Source organism: Macrotis lagotis, chromosome 1 (genome assembly GCF_037893015.1).
Source record: "Macrotis lagotis isolate mMagLag1 chromosome 1, bilby.v1.9.chrom.fasta, whole genome shotgun sequence".
In the NCBI taxonomy this organism is placed as follows: Eukaryota; Metazoa; Chordata; class Mammalia; order Peramelemorphia; family Peramelidae; genus Macrotis; species Macrotis lagotis.
This window is the reverse complement of record NC_133658.1, coordinates 223,291,495-223,299,617: the sequence shown is the minus strand read 5'-3', so window position 1 is coordinate 223,299,617 and position 8,123 is coordinate 223,291,495. Positions and strand designations below refer to the sequence as shown.

At 32.4% G+C, this 8,123-nt stretch overlaps 1 non-coding gene across 1 annotated transcript; it reads left to right on the top strand.

Annotated features, from left to right (window-relative positions):
• The first annotated feature begins 5,958 nt into the window (after positions 1-5,958).
• Positions 5,959-6,066, top strand: LOC141510348 (U6 spliceosomal RNA). The gene has a single exon (XR_012474845.1). It is a non-coding gene; the product is annotated as a U6 spliceosomal RNA (small nuclear RNA).
• The last annotated feature ends 2,057 nt before the right edge of the window (positions 6,067-8,123 follow it).

The following is an 8,123-nucleotide window of genomic DNA, read 5'->3' as shown; positions in this document are numbered from 1 at the left end:
CAAGAATCCAAAAGTCTGAAAACAATAGAAAAAAATATAAAATATCTCACAGGAAAAAAATGACCGAACTGGAAAATAAATTCAAGTGAGATAATTTATGAATGATTAGACTACCTAAAAGCCATACTTAAAAAAATGTCTAGATAATATTTTTCAGGAGATTGTCAAGGAAAATTGTCTGGTATCCTAGAACAAGAAGATTAAATAGTCCTTGAAAGAATCCATCAATCACCCCCTGAAAGAGATTCCAAAATAAAAATTCCCAGAACTATTGTAGTCAAATTCAGAATTATCAGATAATGTAGAAAATACTGAAAAAAGTCAAAAAGAAACTTAAATAGTAAGGAGCCACCATAAGGATTATGCTTTCAAAAGAACTATATACAACATAATATACTTGGGAGACTTCCTATCAAGGCAAACCCAAATACTTTATAAATATAATTATAAAACACTTGATACCAATAAGAGCAGATCTAAACAACTGGAAAAAATATCATTTGATCATGCAGCTGAGTAATATGATAAAAATGATAATTTTACCTAAATCTACTTTTTTTAGTCCCAAACCAATCAAAATACCTACAAATAATTTTATCAAGCTAGACAAAATAATAACAAAATTCATATGGAAGAGGAAAAAAAGATCAAGAATATCAAAGGGAACTAATGAACCAATGAAAAGGAAAGTGGCCTAGCCATGCTAAATCTAAAATTATATTATAAACAGCAGTTGTCAAAACTATTTGGTATTGGCTAAGAAATAGAGTGGTGGATCGATGGAATAGGTTAGGTTCATGAGACTCAGTAGTAAATAACTATAGTAATCTACTATTTTGGAAGGAGATAACTTTACAAAAATGAATGCTAGAGGCAGCCAGGTGGCACAGTGGATAGAGCAATTGCCCTGGAGTCAGGAGGACCTGAGTTCAAATTCAGTTTCAGACATTTAATAATAACCCAGCTATGTAACCTTGGGTAAGTAACTTTATCTCATTGTCTTTCAAAAATTAAAAAAAATGAATGTTAAAAATTATCTCTATCTATAACTGGAAAAAATAATTAATTTTAAAATAGCTATGTAATATTTAATCTTTATTTGTCTCAGTTTTTTCACATTTTAAAAACATTTTATGCATGGGGAAATTGAGTAATACCTAGATTCACTATGACCAGAAGGGAATTAATGAATAAAAAAGTATTTTATGCAGTTAGAAAACCAAGTGAAAGTAATTATTATTTTACATCTTATTAATAAACAATTATTAAATTGTGATTAAGATTTTTCTCTCTATTTTCTCATTCTTGGATCAGCCCTATGAGTCACTCAGTCTCTGAAGAATATTGATGATAGATAGATAAGATTACCCAAATCTTCCAGGAACCTGCTCCTCCATCTTGGGCAAGACCCTACCCAACTAGAAGACCTTAGTTCTGTTTACAGTATAAACAAAAATCTAATGTAGATGAATTCCATACCAAAGCATCCATGCCTTAGAAGCCCATTATGAGTTAGGATAGTTTAGCTCAGAAAGGGGGAAAAAGAACAACCAGAATGATCTAGACTGAGATGATTCTTTTGTCCAGACTGCTGGAGACAACTTAGTCTCATGATCAAGCCATGTTCTCAGTAGGAGGGGCTGAAGGTTTTCAACCCCCCATCTAAAGGTCCTCTTCATCATTAATTGTTCATAAATCAGAGTTTATTTTCATCTGTCAGAGATATCCCCTTTTCCAAAAATATTTAAGCACATGATGACTACCAACTTATTATTAATCCCAAAACATTTTCTCTTGAATTTTTCATTCAATTCACAAAAACAGTTCCTGCTTTCAAAAAACTCAGTCTAATTGTGAAAACTGATTAGCTATAAAACAAACCAATGAATAAACAAATGAATTAACTAACTGTATATCTCAGCTATGGGTCATATAGCAAGACCCAGTGATTTTTAGGGCATGTAGCAGCAATTAGATGGCAATGCATATTCTTTTTTTGATGTTTCCATGGGTAAAATGATGCTATGCCAAATATTTGAGGGATAAGAACTTTCTTTTCCTCGATTTCAGAAGAGTAGTGATTTGTGTTGCTTCATGAAATAAAATCATTGAGACAAATAGAATAAACTGTTTACTAAATGGAGAAAGAAATCATAAGATCATAGATTTAAAATTGTAAGCTAGTTTGGAGGTCTTCTTGCCTAAAATCCTCATTTTCACAAATGAAACTGCTCCCAAAAAGGTAAAGGGATTTTCTGACAGTTGTACAAATAGTAAAAATTAGAACAAGGTTTTGAAATTAAGTTCTCTCACTCCACAGTTAGCAATCTTTTGCAATATTGTATTTCTTCCTCAAAATTAGTAAGCTCAAAGGAAGAGTACAAATCAAGATGAGAGTAGGAGAAAATAATGGATTATAAAGGTCAAGGGTATTTTTCTCCTGATTTCAGATAATGTCACTCAAAGTGAAAGGTATCAACTATATACAAGAATTTTAATTGGCTATGACAATAAATAACTTAGAGTTCAGGAAAGCTAGAGGGAAAAAGGAATGAAAAATTGGGAGAAGGAAGAAAATATAAAAGCATATGCAAGTTATTTGCATGTTTTGATCTCCATGTGAGCTATAAAAAGAGAACAAGAGGGAAAGAGAAAAGAAGAAGACCTATAAAGCTTCTGTGAAGGGTGGACAATGGAAAGAGGCAGATAACAGAAGACATTCTAAAGGACAAGAGGATAAAAGATGACATTCTTTTTTTAAGTTTTTGCAAGACAAATGGGGTTAAGTGGCTTGCCCAAGGTCACACAGCTAGGTAATTAGTAAGTGTCTGAGGCCAGGTTTGAACTCAGGTACTCCTGACTCCCTGGCTGGTGCTCTATCCACTGCACCACCTAGCTGCCCCCAAAAGATGATATTCTTAAGAAAGGATAAGAATAACTTCCCAAAGTCCATTCTTACCTTGCAATTGATAATGATAAGAATTATGAATATTGCTGGGGACCATATTTATTAACTTATAGGATTATAGATCTAGAGCTGAATGGGACTTCAAAGAAGATTTTGAGTAACTAGGAGACAGTGACCTATTTAGAGTAAGGGAACGTCTATATTAATTAGGCTAAACTATAACAACAAAAATAAATTCTGACTATGAGAGCCTATGCTTTCAAATGATATGCATGTGTGAGTGTATGAATGTGCACATATGTGTAAAATAAAAATCCAAAAGGTAAAAGAGTTTGGCATAATCAGAAGATCAATAGAAAAACAGAGTTTTTGAATTTGTAGCTTCAAAGCATAAAAAAGGTGGTTGACACACAAGAAAAGTTTAATAAGTGCTTCTTTTTCATTCATTTTCACTTACAGACACTTGATATATTTATTTTCTTTCAAATTTTCTAAACTCCAACTGGTTACACTGTCTCTTAATAATAGTTTAAAAAAAGGTCTACCTTATCAATACTCTCCTATGTGTGTGTGTTGCCTTCTCTAATTAGAATGAAAACTCCTTGAAGGAAGGATCATCTTACTTTTGTCTTTGTATTTTCAGTCATTGTACAATGATTGACAAATGGCATTGCCTGTTTAAAACATTTTAACTAAAACTTATCTAATATTTGCAAGTCATAGAGCTCCAGATGATGCACTGAACTAGGCTAAAAAATAGATCAAGGTTTATCACTATTGTAAAGTAGAAGTCTATTCTATTTACAAGTTATGTGAGGCAACAGTCTCTGTAAGCCAATGAATTTTCAAAATGTACATAATTATACTAAAATTTTTTCTACCATTTTCTACCATCCATTTCTACCATTTAAGTCATAAAGTATTTTACAATATTTCTCATTCACATGGCAGCTCTGTAAGATAGATGTTTCAAACTATCACCACCATGATTTTATTTTGAAAATGAACAAGCAGAAGATCTGAAAAGTTATGTTATCAATATATAGTATTTTAGACAATATTCAAATATGGGTATTCTTGAATCCAAGTCCAGTATTTTATTTCCACTTAATTACCTTATGTTACCTCTCTCAAAGATGCTGCAAGAATTAAAAAATGTATATAATTGAACTATACTATAATTTTAACATTATTATGGAATGTCACATTTTATAATATTATTTTCAATGAAATTATAAAAATATTGAAGAAGATATACTAGTCATATGAGAAGTGAAGCTGATAACCTGAATACTCCATGTCCAGGGAAAAATTGATAAAAGTCACTAACTGATTCCCAAACTTATGGGAAGAGATGGACCAGAGTCTCACAGGATGAATGGTCACTTAGGTGTCCATTAAAGTGTCCAAAGTGATGATATCATAAAACCATTTGAGAATCAAAATATTATAAGAGGCAGAAATTAATTGCCATAAACCCTAAAGTGGAACTTCCTGGATTCAGCTAATATCACAACATATCTTTGATTTAGGAGATAAGCCCTAGGGAATTAGTTGCTTGAGGCCCATGGTAACTAAATTTCTTACTCAGAATCGTAGTTAATTTTATTATCAGATTGAGTTTCAGAGTTTAAATTTCCACCATGCAGATAGTTACCCAAAGATGACAATGATCATCATGATGATGTTAATTTTTCAAAGGAATGAATAAAATAATATGCTTTTAATGGATTAAAATATATGTTTCAATCTGCAAAAAATAGCCAGTGCAGAATATAGATAGAAAAAAATGTTGTGAAATTGACAAAATCAATTAAAAATTAATGTATACAAATATTTTCAAGATTATCACAGAAGGAAGAAAACATCAAGGGAGAATAAAGTCATTGGATCTAAATACCTTAAAATGCCCCAAATTATTTCTCAGATTCTTTCTAGCTCAGTTTCTTTGTGAAAGAAGAAAAGAGATGATCATGTTGAGCTTAAGAATAGATTAAAATAATACCAACAAGAAAATTAGAAATAATGAAGTTCTTTCAAAGGGAGAGGAAAAGGATGTAGGCAAATTCAAGGGCATGAATCAGAGACAAAAGTTAATTGTCCAAAAAAGTAAACGATAGGGGTGGCTAGGTGGTACAGTGGATAAAGCACCAGCCCTGGAGTCAGGAGTGCCTGGGTTCAGGTCAGGTCTCAGACACTTAATAATTACCTAGCTGTGTGGCCTTGGGCAAGCCACTTAACCCCATTTGCCTTGCAAAAACCTAAAAAAAAAAAGTAAACAATATGAGTAAATTGTTAAAAAGGGGAAAGAACTGTGGGTTCTAAAAACTTCTGTAGTATAGTTATAGTCTGGTCCTAACAACTAATAAGACTTCAATATGGTATCTAGGACAGACTCTATATTTGTCATCTGAAAACAAGGCAAGCTGAGTATAAGAGACTCATCAAGGAGCTACCTGAAGGATGGTGCATTTTTTAACTTGTTAAATTGTCCAGAATACTACATATGTCACAGGGGTGGTAGGAGTCAGATCTTTAAAGACTTGAAACAATCTTTCTACTCAGTAAAGTTTGTGCCTAAAGCCTAATAAATGACTTCGAGAATTGCCATAAATTTGAGTAGGATTGTAGTTTAATACATACTGAGCTGGAAGACATCAAGGAAAATGGTAGTCCAATGGATAATGGAAGTACATTGGTATTAGAGGTGAAGTTCAAATTTGATCTCAGACATTTACTCATTTACTAACTGCAACCCTAGGAAAATCACTTAACCTTCATTTCCCTAAGTTTCTTCATCTGCAAAATGTGGGAAATTAGAAAACCTATCACATGAGGTTATTGTGAGAATCAAATGAGACAGCGAAAGCCAAAAGAATTTTAGCACACAATAAATATCATCTAAATAAGCATTTAGATAATATTTATTGTGTGCTAAAATTCCTTTAATTTCTAAAATTCTTCACTTCCTTCTCTTTGGAAAAGACCCCAGAGATCATCTAGTCAGTGTAAGAGTTCTTAACCTGTTTCTGCTTTAAAGACCCTTTTGAGTGCTCACTTCAGCAGCACATATACTAAAAACTGGAACGATACAGAGAAGATTAGCATGGCCCCTGCACAAGGATGACATGCAAATTCGTGAAGCATTCCATATTTTTCCTACTAAGATACACAACCAGGGCAGTAGAAGACACACGTGAAGGAAGCCATGATCAAGCTTGGTTTTCATTTGCTTTGTTTCTTCATGTACCTTTATAGTATGATTTTGGCTTTGATAAATGACTGAACCTGGAAGGAGACGCTGAAGTTAGGAGTCCTACACTACAGTGAACAGTTGAGGAACCCGAAATGAGTTTAGTCCATACCTATAACCATGTCCATTAAGCAGTATATTTTTTCCTCTTTGGACAAAAAAGCCAAACAAACCCAAAAAACTATTTTTGCTGTATTTTTACCACATAAAGTATTTAAAAAACAACAAAAAAGACCCTTTTGAAAGACTGCTGAACCCCTTCTCAGAATAATGTACTTAAATACATAAACTAAAATACATAGGATTAGAAAGGAAACAACTTAATGATATATAGTTACTATAATTTTTAAAAATGAATTAAGTTTATAAACTCCAATTTAAAAAATCTTGATCTGGTCCAACAGCTTTTTACAGATGAGGTAACAAAGGTTTAGGAATGTTTGTTGTTTTTCTTGATGCAAGAAAAAAATTGTAAGCATGGTGTTATACAAATTACCTTTAGTAATAACAAAAATGGTCATATAATAATAACAAAAGGCCAAAATGAGATAATATATGCTAAAACATTATTTCCATTTATGATGAATGAGTTGTGTTGTTAGAAGCACTGACTGGGTTAGTAAGGATGTATTAGCTTAGTTACCAAAGAAATGTGTTCAAACTCATGGTTGGGTCATTTAATGTCCTGTTTATATTACAATTCCATAAAAACAAAACAGAAGAGGAGTATCCATAGACTGCATTTTCTTAGAAAATATTGAAGCTTCTAATTAGATAGTGGCTTCTTTTGCCAAGTTTGGAAAGCAAATAAAATCCAAATTTCCTTTTTGACTTACTGTCTAAATCATTCCTTCTTGTACTAAGTGAATTCACATTCTGTACTCAGGTAAGAAAACATGTTTATATTTACTTAGAATGAGTCATAGAAGGTATTGTAGGCTACACATATCTTTCATTCTCAAAAAAAGTCTATAAAATTTTCTTTATTGATCCCTACTTCAAGTGGCACCATTAGTTTAAGTGTAAGAATGACTATTACTCTGATCAAACTGTAAGAGAACTTTGTTACAGTTCATTATAGTAAGAGAGAAGAGAGAAGTAACTATAAGTTGATTTAAAATTAGTTCTGACGACATAGAGTTGGTTGGAATATATCAAGTTGTCTTCTTGCTTTCTTTTTTCTTTTATTTTTTTGGGTATGTATCTGCTACAATAAAACATTTCTCAATAGGGATAGTCTGTCCTAATCAACTAATGCCTTCTTAAAACCCAGGGACAAAATGTCACCCTGTTGTGTTTAGGTACAATAAAATGCACAGGCAGTCAATCATTTGTTTTGTCTACAAGAGAAATAGTTTCTATTTTGAGAGCATAGGGGTCGGTCCCATCAGCTCAATAGTGGAAATAAACTTCTTCCTCTTCTCTTCTATTCCTTTGGAAACTAACATTAATCTAAACAGGTAGCAGAGAGAAGAGAAAGAACCTCTCAGCAAGAAAGAAGCATGTGTTGGGGAGGGTGGTCTTAGAGCAATAAAAAGAATATTTATTTCTCTTTTCTTCTCTGTTACCTCAAAAAAACTATTCTGGAAAGACACTTCAGATGTCTTTTGAAAGATAATTTGAAATCCCAAATGTAGGTAATTGGTGTAGTGGATAGAGAACCAAACCTGGAGTTAGAAGGATTTAGGTTCAAATAGAACCTCATACATTAATTAACTGTGTGAACTAAGCAAATCACTTTAACCCCTTTGCTTCAAAAGGAAAAAAAAAAATATTCATTAGCATTATAACCAGCAAGAGGACTACCTGTTCTCAATTCCACCTAACCACCACCCATTAAAAAATAATTATTTTTACAGTGTTTCAAAGTGTTGACTCACTGACAAAGTAAACTAAAATTCATTGTTAAAGAAGGATGATGGTTTGTTCTTCATTCTCTAAGAAAACCATTCCATCAGGGAG